Source organism: Lithobates pipiens, unplaced genomic scaffold (genome assembly GCF_037356315.1).
Source record: "Lithobates pipiens isolate NorthernLeopardFrog02 unplaced genomic scaffold, aLitPip1_a1.2 Scaffold_10, whole genome shotgun sequence".
Lineage (NCBI taxonomy): Eukaryota > Metazoa > Chordata > Amphibia > Anura > Ranidae > Lithobates > Lithobates pipiens.
Window position 1 is genome coordinate 28,556,192 of NW_027507686.1, and position 21,486 is coordinate 28,577,677.

The 21,486-nt window shown below is 45.3% G+C and overlaps 1 protein-coding gene across 1 annotated transcript in view; it reads left to right on the plus strand.

The window, feature by feature from the left end:
- The first annotated feature begins 6,813 nt into the window (after positions 1-6,813).
- Positions 6,814-21,486, plus strand: part of LOC143928514 (F-box only protein 31-B-like) — a 44,762-nt gene continuing 30,089 nt past the window's right edge. Inside the window, exons 1-2 of the transcript XR_013262419.1 lie at positions 6,814-7,219; positions 7,901-8,256. The gene's annotated coding sequence lies outside the window, so the exon portion shown is untranslated. The remainder of the gene's footprint in view (positions 7,220-7,900; positions 8,257-21,486) is intronic.

A 21,486-nucleotide genomic window follows, 5' to 3' on the forward strand; every position in this document is an offset into this window, starting at 1 on the left:
GAGCGATCTTCAATTACCCTACGGTGCTCAACGATTCTCTTATGAAGTGGGGGTATATTGCGCCCCACATACAAGAGACCGCAAAAGCACAGTAACGCATAGATCACATAATCCGTAGAACATATGATGAACTGTTTAATATTCTAAACATTTCCAGTCCTATCTCAAAATGTGGTTTGTCCCCCCTGTGGTTTGTGAGGCATCCTTGTTTTACCACATCTAAGAATGCCCATTATATTATCAAAGAAAAATCTAATATCTTCCTGTTTGGCCTTATTGGCTTCACTTAACTTGCTGCGCACAATAATATTCTTCAAAAGCACTTGGCCCTTCTAAAGGTGATACGGGGTGTGTCGGAAATGACAGGTGCCAATTTGGGGTCCATCTGTAAAATATGCCATTGTTTCGAAAACACTGTTGGTAATCACTGTTGAATACTGTAGTGAAATGTGTGATGTTATGCTCAGGAGATTTAGTTTTGATATGGAGTCTTTTGGGCTATTAAGGAATTTAGAATATGCCTCTTGTATTAACTCCTTAGGATAGCGTTTATTTTTGTCTGAGAAGACAGCTCTGTTCTGTATAGTCCTCCACCTTCAAACAATTCTTTCTTAGTCGATGGAACTGGTCAGTGGGGATATTATCCTTCCAGGCGGGGTGGTGGCAACTCATATAATGTAAATACGAGTTACCACCAACCGATTTGCAGAAATTCTTCGTAATATTTGCCCCTCCCTCGTGGGTCAACTCTAGAAGCAGGAGTATTGAAATTATTGGACAAACCATGTTTCGGGGGACTTGTAATGTTTCCAATATTAAACAGGTCATCACGTTTGAATTATGTGATCTATGGGTTAAGGTGCTCTTACAGTCACTTGTATGTGGGGTGCACTATACGCCCACTTAGTAAGAGAACCTGTGAGCACCATAGGTTCTTCAAAGATCGTTCAGACAAGCATAGTGTCCTACGCCACTTCACCTTGTGTCATGGCAGGGACACAGGTGCCTTCACTATCTTTGCCATCAAATGCATACCTGATAAGTCTCTCACTGCCAGTTAAAGATTTTCGGTGTTGTGTAAACGTGAGACCTTTTGGATCCATAAATTAAACACCGTTTCCCCAAATGGCCTCAGCAAGGATGCGGAAATCCACAGTTTAATACACACACATACAGTCCCTTGAAAAAGTATTCATGCACCTGGAAATTTTCCACATTTTGTCATGTTACAACCAAAAACCTAAATATATTTTATTGGGGTTTTATGTGGTAGACCAACACAAATTGGCACATAATTGTGAAGTGGAAAGAAAATGATAAATGGTTTTCATTTTATTTTTTTTTACAAATAAATATGTGAAAGGCGTGGTGTGCATTTGTATTCAGCTCCCCTGAGTCTACTTAGTAGAGCCACCTTTCGCTGCAATTCTATCTGTAAGTCTTTTTGGAGGTGTCTCTACCAGCTTTGCACATGTAGAGAGAGACATTTTTGCCCATTCTTTTTTGCAAAATATCTCAAGCTCTGTCAGATTGGATGGGAAGCGTCTGTGAACAGCAATTTTCAATTCTTGCCACAGATTCTCAATTGGATTTAGGTCTGGACTTTGACTGGGCCATTCTAACACATGAATATGCTTTTATCTAAACTTTCCATTGTAGCCCTGGCCGTATATTTAGGGTTGTTGTCCCACTGGAAGGTGAACCTCCGCCCCAGTCTCAAGTCTTTTTTTTTTATATTTATATAATCTTTATTTGTATATGCAGATTGCATGAAGAAAACACAGTTTGATAACAGGCATAGAAAAAGTATAAGAGGGGTAAACCAGCTCAAATAAGCAACGATCATCGTATACCCCATGAGGTCCGATTGACCATCCGACATGGAGGGTGCCAAAACATGGAGAGCAACATAACCAATACTGTAACATATGAACAATAGCAATAATATACTGCTCCAAACATATCTACATATCTTTAACCACTTTCAGACCGGACCATTTTGCTGGTCAATGACCAGAGGTCTTTTTACAATTTGGCACTGCGCTGCTTTAACTGGTAATTGCGCGGTCATGCAATGTTGTACCCAAACAAAATTTGCGTCCTTTTTTTCCCACAAATAGAGCTTTCTTTTAAAGGTATTTGACTGACTGCGATTTTTATTTTTTGCGATATAAACGTAAAAAGACCGCAAATTTTGAAAAAAAATTATATTTTCTACTTTTTGTTATTAGAAAAATCCAATAAACTCAATTTTAGTCATACATTTAGGCCAAAATGTATTCAGCCACATGTCTTTGGTAAAAAAAAGTCAATAACTGTATATTTATTGGTTTGCGCAAAAGTTGTCACATCTACAAACTAAGGTACGTTTTCTGGAATTTACGCAGCTTTTAGTTTATGACTGCCTATCTCATTTCTTGACGTGCTAAAATGGCAGGGCAGTACAAAACCCCCCCAAATGACCCCATTTTGGAAAGTAGACACCCTAAGGAAATTGATAAGAGGCATGTTGAGCCCATTGAATATTTTATTTTTTTGCCTCAAGCGATTGAATAATGACAAAAAAAATGTTTTATTTTTTTTTTACACAAAGTTGTCACTAAATGATATATTGCTCACACATGCCATGGTTATATGTGGAATTGTACCCCAAAATACATTTTGCTGCTTCTCCTGAGTACGGGGATACCACATGTGGTCGACTTTTTGGAAGCCTAGCCGCGTACGGGGCCCCGAAAACCAAGCACCGCCTTCAGGATTTCTAAGGGCATACATTTGTAATTTCACTCCTCACTACCTATCACAGTTTTGAAGGCCATAAAATGCCAAGATGGCACAAAACACCCACAAATGACCCCATTTTAGAAAGTAGACCATGGAATATTTTATATTTTGCCATAAGTTGCGGGAAAATTACACACTTTTATTTTTTTTTTATTTTTTTTCACAAAGTTGTCACTAAATGATATATTGCTCACACATGCTATGGGCATATGTGAAATGACACCCCAAAATAAATTCTGCTACTTCTCCTGAGTACGGGGATACCACATATGTGGGACTTTTTGGGAGCCTAGCCGCGTACGAGGCCCCGAAAATCAAGCACCGCCTTCAGGCTTTCTAAGGGCGTACATTTTTGACTTCACTCCTCACTACCTATCGCAGTTTTGAAGGCCATAAAATGCCAAGATGGCACAAACCCCCCCAAATGACCCCATTTTGGAAAGTAGACACCCCTAATTTTAGGGGTACACTAGTGAGACTCACAGGTAAAAAAGCACCTAGGCTGTCAGCGACTGTATCAAAACGCTACAAAAAAAAACTGTTAGCGATCACAGGGATCAGGCCTGACTCTGCGAACGCTGCAGTTATGTGCGTTGTGTTTTGTAAGTGACAGTGATCGATCGATACTGCACTTGGGTGGGCTGGGCTGGGCTTGGCGGAGGGGCTAAATGCAGGTGCTAGCAGGTATCTGGGCTGATCCCGCTAACAATGCGTTTTGGGAAACCTAAACTGCTGGCGACGCTAATATAGATCTGATCAGATACTATATTACTAAGGGAGGTGTATGCTTTGCGCGTGGGTGTTAGCGGTACTGGCACTAACCTGACGCTGCCTGGGGCGACGCAGACCTTATCTGACCCTCAAACTTATATCACCCGCCGGGTGATCAGGGGGTTAAACCTTTATTAGGTAATAAATGGCGGGTGCCCTGAAACTATAAAAAAATAACTAACCAACCAGCGTCACCTGTAACAGTTATTTGGTGATCACTGGTGAAAGGGTTAACTAGGGGGCAATCAGGGGGCTTTATGCGGTAGTATATGGGGGTCCCTGGCGCTATAAAAAGCTGCGGCGAAACTAAATACCTACCTGCCTAACTAGCGTCACCGGTGACACTAATACAGCGATCAGAAAAACGATCGCTTATTAGGCTGGGTTCACACTGGAGCGATGCGGGAACGCCACGAATCCGCGGCGGGTTCCCGCATCACACTGCCCTATGCGAACTGCTGGGAGTGTCAGTGAAATGTTAATGACACCCCCAGATCAGTTCGCATATCGCAGTGCGATCTGCAAACTCGGACAGGAATCGGATCGCATGGTGTGAACACCCATGCGATCCGATTCTGCTGCGGACCAAAAAAAGGGTCCCGTGCGAGTTTGCAGCGGGTGCGGCGGGTGCGATGCGAATTCAGCCATACTATCTGTATGGCTGAACTCGAATCGCACAGAGATCGGATGTGATTTGCAGTGCAGTGCGGTGCGAATCACATCCGTTCTCATAAACCGCTGCAATGTGAACCCAGCCTTAATGACACTGGCGACGGGGGGTGATCACGGGGTTAAACCTTTATTGGGGGGTTAGGGTGGTACCCTAGAACTAAAGGGGGCTAACCCTAACTGCCCTAACAGTTATTACGGTCACAAATGACACAAATGACACACAAATGACAAATGCAAAAAAAAAAAAATGCAATTGGTGTCACTGTGACTGGGGGTGCAGGGGTGATTGGGGGGGTGATCGGGGGGTGAAGGGGGGGTGAGAGTGTGCCCGGCATGTTCTACTGTATTGTGTAGTGTTGGTGCAACTCACCGATCCTCTCTCCTCGGTGCCGGAACGAAAAATACCGACACAGAGGAGAGATTACATCACTTCCTCTGCCTGTGTTTACATTACAGGAGAGAAAGTGATGTCACGCTGCACTTCCATTCGTCAGGAGCGATCGCAAGGGGGTGGTCATGAACGAATGGCCGCCCCCTCATCCCGGATCGCTCCTGAACGGGTTCCGACCGCCGCTGGCACCGGGGGGGGGCCCGATCGGGCCCCCCACCCGCGGGAAGGCAGGGACGTACAGGTACGCCCATATGCCTGCCCGTGCCATTCTGTCGACCTACATCGTCGTGCGGCGGTCGGCAACTGGTTAAAGCATCTGTGGCCAAATATTAGCCATTGAACATAAGGAACGACAGCCAAGTGAGCAGGCATAGACAAAGAAGGGGCAGGGAATGAGGAGGAAGAGGAGGAGGAGGAATAAGGAAGAGGAGCAAGAATAATGACAAAGGTAGCACTCCATCATAACATTGGTTCTATCCTACCAGTCTCAAGTCTTTTGCAGACTGGAACAGGTTTTCTTCTAAGATTGCCCTGTATTTGGCTCCATCCATCTTTCTATCAACTCTGACCAGCTTCCCTGTCCCTGAAGAATAGCATCCCCACAGCATGGTGCTGTCACCACCATGTTTCACGGTGGGGATGTGTGTTCAGGGTGATGTACAGTGTTAGTTTTCCTCCACATATAACGTTTTGCTTTTAGGCCAAAAAGTAACATTTTGATCTCATCTAACCAGAGCACCTTCTTCCACATGTTTGCTGTGTCCCCCACATGGCTTCTCGCAAACTGCAAACAGGACTTCTTGTAGCTTTATTTCAACAATGGCTTTCTTCTTGCCACTCTTTCATAAAGGGCAGATTTGTGGAGAGCGCGACTAATAGTTGTCCTGTGGACAGATTCTCCCACCTGAGCTCTGGATCTCTGTAACTCCTTCAGGCACATGGAGTTACCATGTGCCTCTCGGCTACTTCTCTGATTAATGCCCTCCTTGCCCGGTCTGTCAGTTTAGGTGGACGGCTATGTGTTGGTAGGTTTTCGGTTGTGCCATACTCTTTCCATTTTCAGATGATGGATGGAACAGAGCTCAGTGAGACGTAAAATACTTGGGATATTTTTTTATAACCTAACCCTGTTTCAAAGTTCTCCACAACTTTATCCCTGACCTGTCTGGTGTGTTCCTTGTCATTCATAATGCTGTTTGTTAACTAAGGTTCTCTAACAAACATCTGAGGGCTTCACAGAACAGCTGTATTTATACTGAGATTAAATTACACACAGGTGGACTACTAAGTATTTACTAATTAGTTGACTTCTGAATGCAAATTGTTCCACTAGATTTTAGATAGGCCCCTTTCACACGGGACAGATCCGTGATGATCCGCCCTGTGAACATCCGCTTGCTCAGCGGGGATTGCTCTGTTTATCCACGCTGAGCCGGAAGATGACAGGGCGGTCCCTGCACACTGTGCAGGGACCGCCCTGTCAGATCTCCGCTCTCTTCTATGGGGGATCGGATGAACACGGACCGTCTGTCCGTGTTCATCCGATCCGCTCTGCAGATGGATAGAAAAATAAGAATTGGACCATAGCGGAGACGGATGATATCAGGTGTCAGCAGATTTTCATCCGCTGACACCCGTTATCCCATAGGAATGCATGTATGTCCGTATTTCATCCATAAATGGATGGATGAAATACGGACATACTGTCCGCACGTGTGAAAGGGGCCTTAGGGGTATCAGAGTAAAAGGGGTTGAAAAGAAATGCACGCTACACTTTTCACATATTTATTTGTAAAAAATGTTGAAAACCATTTATAATTTTCCTTCCACCTGTCAATTATGTGCCGTTTTGTGTTAGTCTATCACATAAAAGCCCAATAAAGTACATTTAAGTTTTTGGTTGTAACATGACAAAATGTGGAAAATTTCAAGGGGTGTGAATACTTTTTCAAGGCACTGTATGTATGAGCATGGGCATGTGGGTGTGGATGGATGTAACCCCTGATAATGGTCCCTCCTTTTTTCCTCTCCCTTCCATGCATCTCCTTTAGTCTTTCCTTATATCATGAGCTTCAGCCCAGTACTTTTTTCTGGTATTTGTATTGTATTAAACAAGCATTGGTGGGATAATATCACTGTAACTCTATTTTTTATTACATCATAGTTTTATTGTTCATTTTTTTAATCATCTTATATTGGGACAGCTGTATAGTTCTTGCTATAATGGCTGTTTTTTAATCTAGTTATCCACTGGTAGTTGATTTGCCTATCTCTGGGCAAGGGGATGTGCCGTTCCAGTTGATATAGGTATATAAGATTGCCTTGCTGGTTAGCCCATTGGGAGTTGACAAGGGGGCATTACCCCAAAGCATGTTGTTCTGTCAGCACCTCCTTGGTGTGTTCCAGTGGTCTACGTTGTGCGGCTGTAGGCTTCCTGGTTCTGGTGATGTGATTTCCAGTGACAAGAGTTCACCCGTTTCCTCTGCCACAGCCGTCGTCATCCTGTCATGGATCCCATCTGTCATCCGAGTCCCTCCGGCACATCCCTTCCGACCTCAGGCTGGGTTCTTTCAACAACTGGTACACACTGTGATGCCCCATGTAAGACTTTTTATCTTTTCATTGCAATAAATCATTACTTGAACTGGACATCCTGTCTCTTGTGGATTTGGGGCTTTGGAATCAACTGTCATCTAGCCGGTTGCATACCACTCATTCCACAGACTGTTCATATGCGATTCCACTGGAGCGCCTGGCTAGTGTATTATTAATTACTGTCCTTATCCCACTATCCCAGTGATCATTTTGAGGCTGCTCGGATTTGCCCAATATCTGACATTGTACCCTATTCTGTCTGCTGATACCTAGCTATATGGTGGTGTTGAAGTTCAGCACCCTACACACTTGTTACACATTGTATTTGCATACAGACCTTACTACGTAGGGCCTACATGCTCTGTTGAGCCTTCTGAATGCAAGGGGTTGGCCAGGGACAGTCAGGCTGGGGAGGAAAGGGCTAGAAGATGCTGTAAGTCCTCCAGCTGGGAAATTTGGCAGGCTCTATGTGACTTGCTGCAGCTTCTAATGCTTGTTGTGAGAAGCTCGCAGTGTGCAGTGAAATTGTTGTAAGCCATTTCAGTCCAGGAGAGGAGCCTGTACAACTGTTCAAGACTGAAGAGAAGGCCAGAGGTCAGATGTAAAGTACAATGTATAGTTGTCATCTGTGTAGTGGCCCTATAATGGTGCGGACGTACATTATGAATTTGTTCTCTTTGTATTCAGGGAGACCTTAATGTCCCAGCTGGATGGCCAACCCTGGAAGTAGACCTGACCCAGCCAATGCGCCTTCCCTGCATAGAGCAGTCACGCAATTTCTCCAAACTGTCACGACTCATCTTGGACATCCGGGAACTGATCAGTAGGGAGCAGCGGCTGGCGGGAGGTGTGGAGGATGCTGGAAGGAGCAACAGGGCGGAACCTGCACAGGCACCATCGCCTGTTGCCAGTGTGGAAGAGAGCGCTGCCAATGGACCAGATGCCAGCGAAAACTGGGAGCAACAACCTCAAGATCTGCAAGCATTTGTCCTTGCGGAGGAGGTGGTGCGGAATGGAGAATACCCACGCAGCTGTAGAGTTTGGTGAGGGCATGCTACATACTGATTTATTTAGCATCAGGATACCATGGCTCAACTTCATCATGAATGAGGCCAAGAGGAGTGCATTAGATAAGCAGACACAATGGGTTGAGCGATGTGGGAAATGTAGACACAGGTGAGCTGGCCATTGATTGGGGGTTGCATGTTCTAACATTCTAAGACCACCTTTAGTCTTTTTAGACAAATCCCCATAATCCCGAAACATGTATACTTTCATTGCCTGTGTGCACATGTACAATATATGGCCAAAGGTATGTGCCCCTCCACCTCCAAATGATGGAGCTCATGTGTTTCCAGTGAAAAGTACTGGTGATATCTCATACAAAGATATTGTAGACAATTGTGCTCTTCAAGCCTTGTTGTAAGAGTTTGGTGAAGACCCTTTTCTGTTCCACCATGTGCCCAGTGTACAAAGCCAGCTCCATAAATTCATGATGTGGTCTGGGGACACCGGCTCTAAAAAGGTAATGGTCATGACGAGGGTCAACTCTATAATAATAGCCATATCAAGGGTCAACTCTATAGCAATGGCCTTGGTGAGGGCTAGCCCTATAGTAATGGCCTTGATGATGGTCAACTCTATAGTAATGGCCATGTCGAGGGTCAACTCTGTAGTAATGTCCATGTCGAGGGTCAACTCTGTAGTAATGGCCATGTCGAGGTTCAACTATGGGTTTACTTCTTCTTTGTCTCCCTGTAAAGGTAAAGCAGAATGGGCTACTATGCATCGCATAGTAGCCCATTATGTGTCACTTACCTGACACAGGAACCAGCGATGTCGCCGATGTCCCCTGTAGCTCGGAGCATCCATCTTCTTCCAGGTATCGCTGCTCCGGCCACTCTCCTTGCCGGAGCAGCGATGACGTCACTCCCACGCATGCGCACGGGAGCTGCCACTAACCGCATATAGTGCACCTTTGACAGCAGTGACTGTCTTTTTGTAAATATGTCCTAAACTGTGTAGGTTTAGGAGATATTTCTTGGACCTACAGGTAAGCCTTAATCTAGGCTTACATGTAGGTCAAAGTGGTTTGTAAGGGTTTACCACCACTTTAATGGCCATGTCGAGGCTCTATACTAGTAGCAATGGTGAGGTGACGGTCAACTCTATATTAATTGCCATGATGAGGGCCAACTCGTTATTAGTGAAGCCCAGGCAGTTCCATCTATACGTTGCACTAGCTAAATTTAGATTTTAAAATGAAAATCTATATTTTTTAATTTGTAAATAATAATGGGTTGCAGTACCAATTACTGCCACATGATGCCACTATTGTGTGCAGCTGCAATACACATGATACAGTGTTACAATGTGGCCGTCCATACATCAGTTTTGAAGATTTGATCTGAATCTTTGATCGTATTTTCTTTTCCAGGGCGATGCGAGGCAGAGCCGTGAAATAAATTTATATAAAATGCTCATTTAGTCTATTAAAAGACTGAATTAAAAATAATGTCCTTCAAATTTTCCTGGATGTGATTGCAATAACTAAGCAATCAGGTGACGAAACAATTGGTCTGAATTGCCACCAAACTGCAAGGTTCCAAAAACCCTACTGACCCGGGCCAGGTTTATGTGTATTATAGGCCCTCTGAAGCTACTGCCCCAATAGGTTGTACCTTGGACATGTGGGTGGGGTACTATATACTGTATTTGCTACAGTAGACCTAACTGGATGACATTTAGTTTGCTAAAGCACTGTGTATGATAAACATTTGCCGCAGGTTTTCTTTTTAGAATCCTCCCGCCTCCCTCTTTTCAGTGCTGCCGATCTCCAGCCTCTTTTCAGCCACTTCTTGATTATATGCACCCACACCAGTATCGGCTGCACATAAATGCTTTGGACCAGCATTCCAAAGGGCAGACCATGCCTGTGTACAATATTTGTGGGCACAGGCATATTTAGTTTCCACCAGGGGGCGTAAGTGGCAGGGTGACAACACAAGGACAATAGGAGGGCATGGCCGGAGTGTGGTCACCCCATAGCAAGAAGTGGCCTGAACAAAAGTAACAGTAAAATATTGAAGCTTATTAGTTGTTGGATGACACGGCTGCATTAGTTTTATCTTTTTCAGGCTACTGTCATTTGAATTACACACCTCCTGCCTCTAAGCAGCTATGCTCACCAATTGTGAGGATCCATGGAAGGAGCCATGATTGTCACCCAGGCTATACTGCAAACATGTTTGCCTTTGTTCATCTCCATTACATAGAGTATACAGGGATTGGTAGTTTACAGAAGAAAGATAACATTGCTTGTACTTTCAGTTCAACTTACAGGAAGTGACCCAAACACAGCGTTTCTGGCAGGATCAACAGGTATTTTCTGTGCTTGCTTGGTGTGCTGCAGTGCCATTCATTGTTAATGCCACACCAATGCATTTTGGTTTTAGTGCACCACAATACACTACACTGGTGTGAGTGGTGATGCAGTAAAACTGTCACATCCAATGAGTCACTTGAGGGTGTAGCCTCTTTATTGCACTTACATTGGTCCTTGATGGCTGGGCATTGCAGGTAGTGCATTGTGGGACCTGAGTAGACATTTGTTGGATTGTGTGTAGGGTGCCGAGATGCAAACACCGGAAGGTAGTGCAACCTCCTGGTGTCTATCTGGTGCAGCGATTTAAGTTTGACCTTCCAGCCAGACAAAAAAAATGCCTGATTTTCCCAATTTTTAAATTTCCTTCCTTTTGTAGATTCTTACAATTAGCACATGCCGCTCTTGTATCAGACCATGCACAGTGGGACAGGTGTGTAGATGTGAGCAGATTTTAGGCTGGATACAGACCAACAAAAAGTATTTACAAACAGGTTTACAATAGTTGGGGGTGTATTTATACAAAAAATAAATAAATAGAGCTTTGCATCCTGTGAAACATAAGTTCTGTGTGAATGAGGGTAAAATTGAAATAGAATGTTTCTATTATATCTCCAGGTGGAATGTTTATCCCCTTCCCGCCGAGCGTACGCAGATGTGCGTGCTTGGCTTCCGGGGGGTATACCGGGATGATGCCCGCACCTGCAGGCATCATCCCGGTACCGTTTTTTTTCAGCGGGCGATTGGCTATCCAGCCATAACAACCGAATCGGCTAAAAGCCGCTCGGCTGTTATGCCGGAGGAGCGGGCTGTTACCGGTGCTCCCGCTCGATCGGTAGCACCGATTCCACGTCTGATGCCTCCGGCTGCTGGTGAGGAACTGGAACAAAGCCGTAATTGGCTTCGTTCCAGTCTCCTCATAGTAAACACGGAAGCGACGTCATGACGTCACTTCCCGTTTACTCTGCTGCCAATGGCGCCGGTTTTAAAAAGATATACGGTATTCAGAATTGCTGTTTTCGGCAATCTGAATACATTGAAGTGTAAAGGAGGGGTGGGGGGTCTTTTAGAAATAAACAAATATGGCCGCTTAGAAATTGGATGAAAGGTTTAGCACTGGGAAATTAAATTGTGCATTTTATATACAACTATACCATAGTTTTCTTTTATATACAACTATACATTTGGGAAATTAATTTGTGCTTGTTATATACAACTATATGTAGCACTAACCCCCGAAGGAGCTGCTGGTTATTTTTGGGCTTACCGTTACCTTCCGTTCTCCTTGTAGCACGTCCAGGGGATGTCCCGTGGCAGATGGCCTATAACTCGAGACTGACAACAGGTCCACTTGAATGGATTTTATTTGCAAAACTCAGACAATTGAACAGTCTTTTAACTTGGGATCAGAGGGTTGGAAAGAGGGTTCAGGTACCCTTAGTGTCAAAGTCAGGAAAAACGTTGAAGAACGTGCTTACTCTGACTGCATCCAGAGAATAGCCATTTGCAACGGGATGATCACTCAGGTTGGACAGTCCTTCTCTCACAAGGCCTAGCCGCCAACTTGGTGCTTACTCAGGAACAAGTCTCTGCCACAGACATTGTTGTAGAAACGTACAAAATAATGTCTCTGACACAGACGTTGCTGTAGAACCCGTAGGAAAACTAAGCTGGAGAACACTTGTAGGATACCTGGATCTCTCAACCTACTTGACGATATCCACAAGACCAGATTCTCTTGGTTACTTCAGCCCTTCCAGGCTCTTGCTAAGAAAACCAACCTGTACGTGGTGTTCTTCTGAAGAGTCTTCCCCTGGAATGCTGGAAGTATACTGGGTCTCTCCCGAACCGGAGACGACACCAAACCACCTCAGAATCCTTCCTTAGTTTCCTTGCCTCAGGCTAGCCAGCCCCAAGACATTAAAGTCAGGTGGATTTGCACCCCAGGCCATAGCTTTCTTGGGGGCTGGTCTGGAGGACCAGGACCATGAAGTCAGCACATCATTCTGGACCAGAACCCCGAACCACGTGTCCTCTGCATATTAAATACCCTCTCCCAGAGAGCACCACTCCCACTGGGTATGCTCCGAGAGAGAGCAACTTAAGCACCTGACCAGACCATAGTTCCATGCCTGCCAGAGGAGACAGTGCCCCCTGTAGCCAGGCTGAACATCTCACAGTCCAGTCAGACTGATGCAGAGGCCCAATTTAGATAATTATACCCAAACCAAACTGCAGTTTAGGCCACTTTAACTTTAGAACAATGCATAGTGCGTGCTCTTCAGGAGCCGCTGCTACATATACTATAGTTTTTTTTTTATATACAACTATACAACTAATATATAAATATACATATAATATATTTAGTAGCTGAGCTGCCCACCCTGAGCTGGTCTGCTAAAGGTGGGGGGGGGGGGGGGGGGTGCAGCTGCACACATCTATTTTTATATATAATATACACATAGTAGCTGAGCTGCCCCCCAAGCTGATCTGATAACGGGGGTGCTGCTGGACACAGCTATAATATATATATGTACAGTAGCTGAACCTCCAACTCTGAGCTGGTCTGATAAGGGGAGTGACACCGGGTTTTTACACACCAGGTGACACCAAACCTAGTGACACCACTGGGCTTGTCTCAGCTTGGTGAATTTAAACAAGAAAAAGGATCTTTTTTTGCCGCACATCCTACAAAATCTAGTCATGGAGGTCCCCCAAGGCTGAGTCCAGTGGACAGGGCGAAACATGTCAGAGCGGGCAAGGCCTGGATGGATTCTGAGCTGAGACTGTTGCTACCATCACTACCTATGGGTTTTGTTGGATGTGCGGGAATGATCCTTCTCCTTGTTTGCATATTTCAGAGGAAATTGAGATATTCACGTATTTATTTCATTGGTGAGTCAGTCTATTTCTTGGCCTATTCCTCTTTGTTTCGGCCTCCCATCTTTTTTTTCTTGCGCAGTTAGCACTTCATGTGCAATTCATTGAGGGTCACACATCATCCCCATCTATTCTGATTTTCATGGCAGTTTCCATTGGCTTTCTTTCTTTAGCCACTTTCAGACAGGACCATTTTGCTGGCTTAAGACCAGACTCGCACTTTTTGCGATTCAGCACTGCGTCGCTTTAACTGACAAATGTATGGTCGTGCGACGTGGCTCCCAAACAAAATTGACGTCCTTTTTGTCCTACAAATAGAGCTTTCTTTTGGTGGTATTTGATCACCTCTGCGTTTTTTTTTGTGTGCTATAAACAAAAAAAAGCGTCAATTTTGAAAAAAACGCATTATATTTTACTTTTTGCTATAATAAATATTTGCCAAAAATATATATATAAAAAAACATTTTTTTTCCTCATTTTAGGCCGATACGTATTCTACATGTTTTTGGTAAAAAAAAATCGCAATAAGTGATAATTGATTGGTTTGCGCAAAATATATAGCATTTACAAAATAGGGAGTTTAGATAGTTTTATAGCATTTTTATTAATTTTTTTTTTTACTATTAATGGCGGCGATCATCGATTTTTTTTTTTATTTTTTTTTATTGTGACTGCGACATTATGGTGGACAAATCAGACATTGTTGACACATTTTTGGGACCATTGTCATTTATACAGCAATCAGTGCTATACAAATGCACTGATTCCTGTGTAAATGACACTGGCAGTGAAGGGGTTGACCAGGGGGTGGCAGTGTAGGGGTTAAGTGTGTCCTAGGGGCGTGTTACTAACTGTGGGGGGCTGGGCTGTGTGTTAGTGAACACCGATCTCTGCTCCAATAACAGGGAGCAGAGATCAGTATCACTTGTTGCTAGGCAGAACGGGGAGATATTTACTTCCGCATCTCCCCCTTCAGCTTCCCCGTGAGACGATCGCAGGTATCCCTGCGGCGATCGAGTCCGCGGGACCCGCGACCAGACCCACGGGGGTCCCGAACGGCGTCCCACGCACGTGATTGCATGGCGGCATTCTTAAAGGGACGTACCTGTACGCCCATATGCCTGTCAGTGCCATTCTGCCGACATACATCGTCATGGACGTGGGAAGTGGTTAATTTTCGACCTTAGTAACCTTCTTTTACCTTCATACTCCTCTTGGTACTACCAGCTCCTCCTGAGCTCTCGGGAGTGAAATGGCCCACAGAGTAAAGAGTAATGAGCTTCTTCTTTTTGCTTGGTGTCCATCCTCTGAGGAAAGGGCTTCTACAACAGAGGCCTGCTATGCATTGCAGTTAAACATTCCCTTTTAGGAGGCCTACATTTACAGCCGTGTCTCCTCCTTTCTATGGCTCCCCTCTAAGGATTCAGTCACACATATCTTCCCAAATCCAGGCTTTGTCTGCTATGCCCTCTGCCTCTTTAGATAACCCATTGTGCTCTGGGAATGTATTTACTTGTCATCTGATGTTTATTGACAACAGTAAAATTGTATATGCATAATATAAGTTGTATCTAATAGCAGTGTACAAAGAAGGACAGCTACAGCAGTTTAGAACTAGCTTTTGAAGTAAGGTGCACATGGAAGGGCTTTGCACAACACAAAAACAAAAGATTTCCCAGCACACTTACCAGCTTGCCTGCAAATAAATCCAAAAATGCACAATCTAACACTTGACATTAAAAACAGAGGTCTTAGTTGCACACATTTGCAAATGGGGAAGCTGCACTGCTTTGCCAAGGCTGCTCTGTAAAGTGCGAGGTCCTAAGGCCTCGTTCACACAAGGCGTATGAATCCATACCCCGTGTGAGGGCAGTGGGTACAGGCACTCCATGCATCCCCGTGCAGGCAGTCACATTGCACACATTTGCAAATGTATGTGGAAGCTGCACTGCCTCGTCAAGGCTCCTCTGTACAGTGCAGTTTTTTTTTTTTTTTGTGTTTTTTTTGTGTGATTATCCAGACCCGTGTAGATGTAGAGGAAGGCGAAAAAAACCCTGATAAAGCATGGTGTCATTTGCTCTAACAGGGAAAAAATTCCTTCCTGACCCCCGAAGGCGATCGGATTACTCCCTGTATTATACATCTGTGGGTGGACATTACAATGTCTTTTGATGGTTTTCAATTTAAAACAGCTTGTTTGATGAATATCAAAAAGTAATGTACAAAAATGAGGAATCTTTGTTCATCAGGATCTTTGAATATGATATCAATGTCTTTACAGATGAACTGTCCTCCCCAAATTTCTCATGAATATATCGGTATATAGATCCAATCCATCATGTCACATCAAGAACTATTGTCCAAATATGGGAGGAATCTTCATCATCATATCCATCCACCTCTTTAATGCTGGATTCACACATATGCAGTTTTAGTGCTATTTGCAGTTTGCAGATTTGCACTACAGTCCATTTAACATTGTTTCCTATGGAACACATTCTGTAGTGCAAAATGCAAAGAGCACTAGAAATGCATAGGTGTGAATCCAGCCTACGGGGACGCAGCGGCTGGACAAACACAGCCCTAATTTAACAGGTGTGCAGGAGTGGGTGAGTGGCCCTGAATGCACACAAATTAGGACCTGTGTTCCCCGGCTGCCCGGCTGCTCCGTCCCCATAGCGTAACATAGGCTGTCAGCACCCTGCTGTGGGTGAGCTTGCTGGTTGGCATCCTGCTGTGGGTGGGTTATTGGCCGGCACCCTGATGCAGGTGGGCTTGCTGGCTGCCACCCTGATGCGGGGAGGCTTGCTGGCTGACACCCTTATGTGGGGGCTTGCTGGCTGGCACCCTGATGTTGGTGGGCTTGCTGGCTGGCACCCTGATGTTGGTGGGCTTGCTGGCTGGCACCCTGATGTTGGTGGGCTTGCTGGCTGCCACCCTGATGCGGGGAGGCTTGCTGGCTGACACCCTTATGTGGGGGCTTGCTGGCTGGCACCCTGATGTTGGTGGGCTTGCTGGCTGGCACCCTGATGTTGGTGGGCTTGCTGGCTGGCACCCTGATGTTGGTGGACTTGCTGGCTGGCACCCTGATGTTGCTGGGCTTGCTGGCTGGCACCCTGATGTTGCTGGGCTTGCTGGCTGGCACCCTGTTAGAGAAATTAAGTATTATACCTCTAAATGTCAACTATGAATATGCATAGAAATATAGCTTTATCTTAATTAAGTTTAAAATGCTTAGAAATATGTTTTATATAACCCTATTATACTTCAATATGCTGAATAATCATATAACTATGAAAATGCTTACATTAGCAGAAATTGAAAAACACATAGCTCACATCAATGCCAATGATGGATGCATGGATTTTTGAAGCCTGAGCGTACATGTAACCATTTCTCTTGAATATGGAATTAATGTCTTACCTTGACTTGAGAGACGGTCTGATTATTCTCCAACACACCCTGCTGTGGGTGGACTTGCTGGCTGGCAGGCACCCTGTTGCAGGTGGGCTTCATGGCTCGCACTCTGCTGTGGGTGGACTTGCTGGCTGGCAGGCACCCTGTTGAAGGTGGGCTTCATGGCTCGCACTCTGCTGTGGGTGGACTTGCTGTCTGGCAGGCACCCTGTTGCAGGTGGGCTTCATGGCTCGCACTCTGCTGTGGGTGGACTTGCTGGCTGGCAGGCACCCTGTTGCAGGTGGGCTTCATGGCTCGCTGGCTGGCAGGCACCCTGTTGCAGGTGGGCTTCATGGCTCGCACTCTGCTGTGGGTGGCTCCTCTGTACAGTGCAGTTTTTTTTTTTTTCATCTGTATCTTCTGAGGATGATATCAATGTCTTTACAGATGAATTGTCCTCTCCGTATCTCTCATGAATATATGGGTATAGCAGTACAATCCACGTATTATGTCACATCAAGAACTATTGTCCAAATATGACCAATCTTCATCTTGTCCATCCACCCTTGGGCTTTCTGGCTTGCAGCCTGCTGTGGCTGGCTGGCTGGCCTCCCTGCTGTGGGTGGGCTTGCTAGCTGGCCTCCCTGCTGTGGGTGGGCTTTCTGGCTTGCAGCCTGCTGTGGCTGGCTGGCTGGCCTCCCTGCTGTGGGTGGGCTTGCTGGCTGGCCTCCCTGCTGTGGGTGGGCTTGCTGACTGGCCTCCCTGCGTTGGGTGGGCTTTCTGGCTGGCACCCTGCTGTGAATGGGCTTTCTGTCTGGCACCCTGCTGTGGGTGGGCTTGCTGACTGACACCTTGCTGTGGGTGGATGGCTGGCTGACACCTTGCTATGGTTGGCTGGCTGGCACCCTGATATGGGTGGGCTTGCTGGCTGGCACCCTGATGTTGGTGGGCTTGCTGGCCGGCACCCTGATGTTGGTGGGCTTGCTGGCTGGCACCCTGATGTTGGTGGGCTTGCTGGCTGGCACCCTGATGTTGGTGGGCTTGCGGACTGGCACCCTGATGTTGATGGGCTTGCTGACTGGCACCCTGATGTTGGTGGGCTTGCTGACTGGCACCCTGATGTTGGTGGGCTTGCTTACTGGCACCCTGATGTTGGTGGGCTTGCTGACTGGCACCCTGATGTTGGTGGGCTTGCTGACTGGCACCCTGATGTTGGTGGGCTTGCTGGCTGGCACCCAGATGTTGATGGGCTTGCTGACTGGCACCCTGATGTTGGTGGGCTTGCTGACTGGCACCCTGATGTTGGTGGGCTTGCTTACTGGCACCCTGATGTTGGTGGGCTTGCTGACTGGCACCCTGATGTTGGTGGGCTTACTGACTGGCACCCTGATGTTGGTGGGCTTGCTGGCTGGCACCCAGATGTTGATGGGCTTGCTGGCTGGCACCCAGATGTTGGTGGGCTTGCTGACTGGCACCCTGATGTTGGTGGGCTTGCTGGCTGGCACCCTGATGTTGTTGGGCTTGCTGGCTGGCACACTGATGGAACACACTCTCCACTAAACACTACACTACACTACACTACACTACACTACACTACACACTAAACACACCACACATTACACACTAAACACACCACACACGACACACCACACATGACACACGACACACGACACACCACACACTACACACACCACACACTACACACACTACACACACTACACACACTACACACACACCACACTACACACTATAGGTTGATCATGTCGATGTTAGGGAATCCAGGCAAGAATACTTTCTTTCCTGGAATTTCCAATGCCTTGCCATCTATCGCTGACGGAGGAAGTCGAGAAGATGTTTCCATGTCCATGTTGGTGGGCTGTAAAATGAAAAACAAATATGAGATTCTGTATTCATAGATTTCTGACCTGAGTAAATATCAGGATATTGCTTAAAGCCCAATACCTGAAACAAGTATAAATTACCCTTGCAGTATTTGTGTGTGTGTGTGGGGGGGGGGGGGGTGGATTTTGTGCCTAGGGGTAGAGGAATAAGGTATACTAATGTATTCCTTTCTTTGGACAGCCTTCATCTATGCAACCCATCCCTCACAGACCTTCTCTAAAGCTTTCCCAGCCACGGTCACATTCTTACCCCCACATACAATGTAAGACTGATAGGCCTGTATTGTACATGATGATGCAGAGAGGTTAGGGCTAGGTCCCTCTTTCTCTGCCCCTAGAGTTTACAAGCAATAAAACATTAGAGTGCAGGGTGGGGTGGGGTTGGTGGTTGCCTATTGCGCAATCTATTTATTTTTTGAGTTGGGCTTTAACATTGACTAACTTCTTTAATACAACCTAGAACCTTCTTCCTCTTTCCATGCAGTGGAGGAGCAGATAGGATACAAATCTAGATGCAAACTACATGTCTGGTCCCATGCCTTCCACCACATCATGGTGGTCGAAGTCACATGTCCTAGACACCCCAGACATTGTATTATGAACCATTTCACCTTCTCCCTTCAACTATCACTCCCAGCTGTGCACCAATGGGGTTTATATACTAAAACTGGAGAGTGCAAAACCTGGTGCAGCTCTGCATGGTAACCAATCAGCTGACATGTTTTTGTCAAAGCTTTATTGAACAAGCAGAAAGTTAGAAGCTGATTGGCTACCATTCACAGCTGCATCAGATTTATCACTCTCCAGTTTTAGTAAATCATCCCCATTGTGTCTGATGCCTAGAAAGTTACATTCTTATTTACTTCCGTAGAAAATGAAATATTGACTGATTAGTCTGTGAGGTTTTCCTGCAGGCTGGGATATGTCTGTACCCCCTATATTAGCTGTAAGGACACAGCAATGCTCCTTACAGTGTGTAACAATCTTCTTTTTGAATCCTCATCCTATAAAGATTTGTGTACTTACCGGACCTACAGAGAAAGGGGGCCGTCCTTTCCCTTGTTCCATCGACTTCCAATTGATGAACCTCATGAATGGATGCCGTCTTATGTCGCTGCCAACTCCAAGCCTCTTCTCCGGACATTTGCATAGCAGCTATAAAAGAGAAATTAAGAGTTATTTTGAGTTCATTTTGCACTTTTTAGAAAAGAAAAAAAAAACTTTGACTACAGTGCGTCTCCTCCTGGGCGGTCCTTTCACCCATTGGAGGATCATAGCATGTGAAGGCACATATATAGCCAAGTACAGGTGCTGGATGTCTACTGACATGGATGGAATTCATATTATATTCCAGCACAACAAATCAGTGTTGTGCTGGAATGTTATGTTATGATGTGCCGCCATTAGATGGCTTCTAACTCCCTGAGATCTTTAGATTGGTGGTGACACTTTAAGGAGAATTACAGCCACGAGAAAAGGGAGGAGATTGGATATTTTTAAAGATCTTTTTTTCTTCTCATTAACATCATTTATCAGCACCGGGCGATAAAAGCAGTTTAATGAATGGAGTTGGAATGGGTTAGAACCCCTCTGTTAGGTTGTGGTTGCTTTCTGTGTCCCCCCTTTGTGAGATTTCCATGTCCTCAGGACATGATATGAAACAAAATGTCTACAACAGGGACACAATGACGGCAGGTGATCTAATCCTCCCCACTATGTTCAAAACAATAATAAATGGGGAGGAGTTCTGCTTTAATAACCTCATACAATGTGCACATCAGCGATTGACCCCATGTGGCATCATCGTCTGAGCCCTAAGCCCCAGGATGAAGTATTCCCATTGGATCTTCACCATGGAATGAAGAAGCCAAACTACCCAACAATCCAGCTGACAACCAGAATTGGCAACACCCCTACATTATACCGCTAAAGCAGCAGCAGTAGGCCTAGAAACCTTCCCTGTGCTTCTTCAGAATTAGAAAATGTCTTGTACTTACTCCTCCCAGGAAGTGCTTCAGATGTTGGTCCATGTCCGGGGGGTAAACAGGATCTTCATAATTCACGGCCCTCCTGTATACCTGAGTGGTATCGTCACGGAATGGTACAGTTCCTGTGGCCATCTTGTATATGACAACCCCCATGGAAAACCAGTCGGGTGCAAACTGGTAGAAGTCGCCATTGATAACCTGCCAATCAGAGAAGAGAAATCAGTTACTTAGTTCCTACAAACTTAGCATCCTTTTATAAGAGAAATAATAATATATATTCATTGAACGTGTATTCTAAGGGAGGCATTTACAAAGCATCAGTATGTCCTTACTGTGGCAATAGCGCTACTTTAATAAAAATGACATTTATAAAGCACAGCGGTGGAATTGGGACTTTGAGTGCTATTACAGGGAATGGGTGTAAACATAAAAAATAAAAAAAAAACTTGAGCGAGAGCCTAGTCATGTGATTCACCCTAATCAAATCAGAGTTCTCTTTGTTATGCTAAGTATATAGAACTTCATAGGATACCACAGGCTCTACACAGTGGCATGCATTTAATGAATGGGCCGTAATTCTGCAGATTGTAACAGAGAGCAGATAGTGATATCTGCTCTCCAGTAGAAATCATTGCAACATTAACCTTGATGTAGCTTTTTAAAATTTGATATGTTTACTATTTCATATGTCCATTATTATAGATATTGTAGCTAGACTCGCTTTAA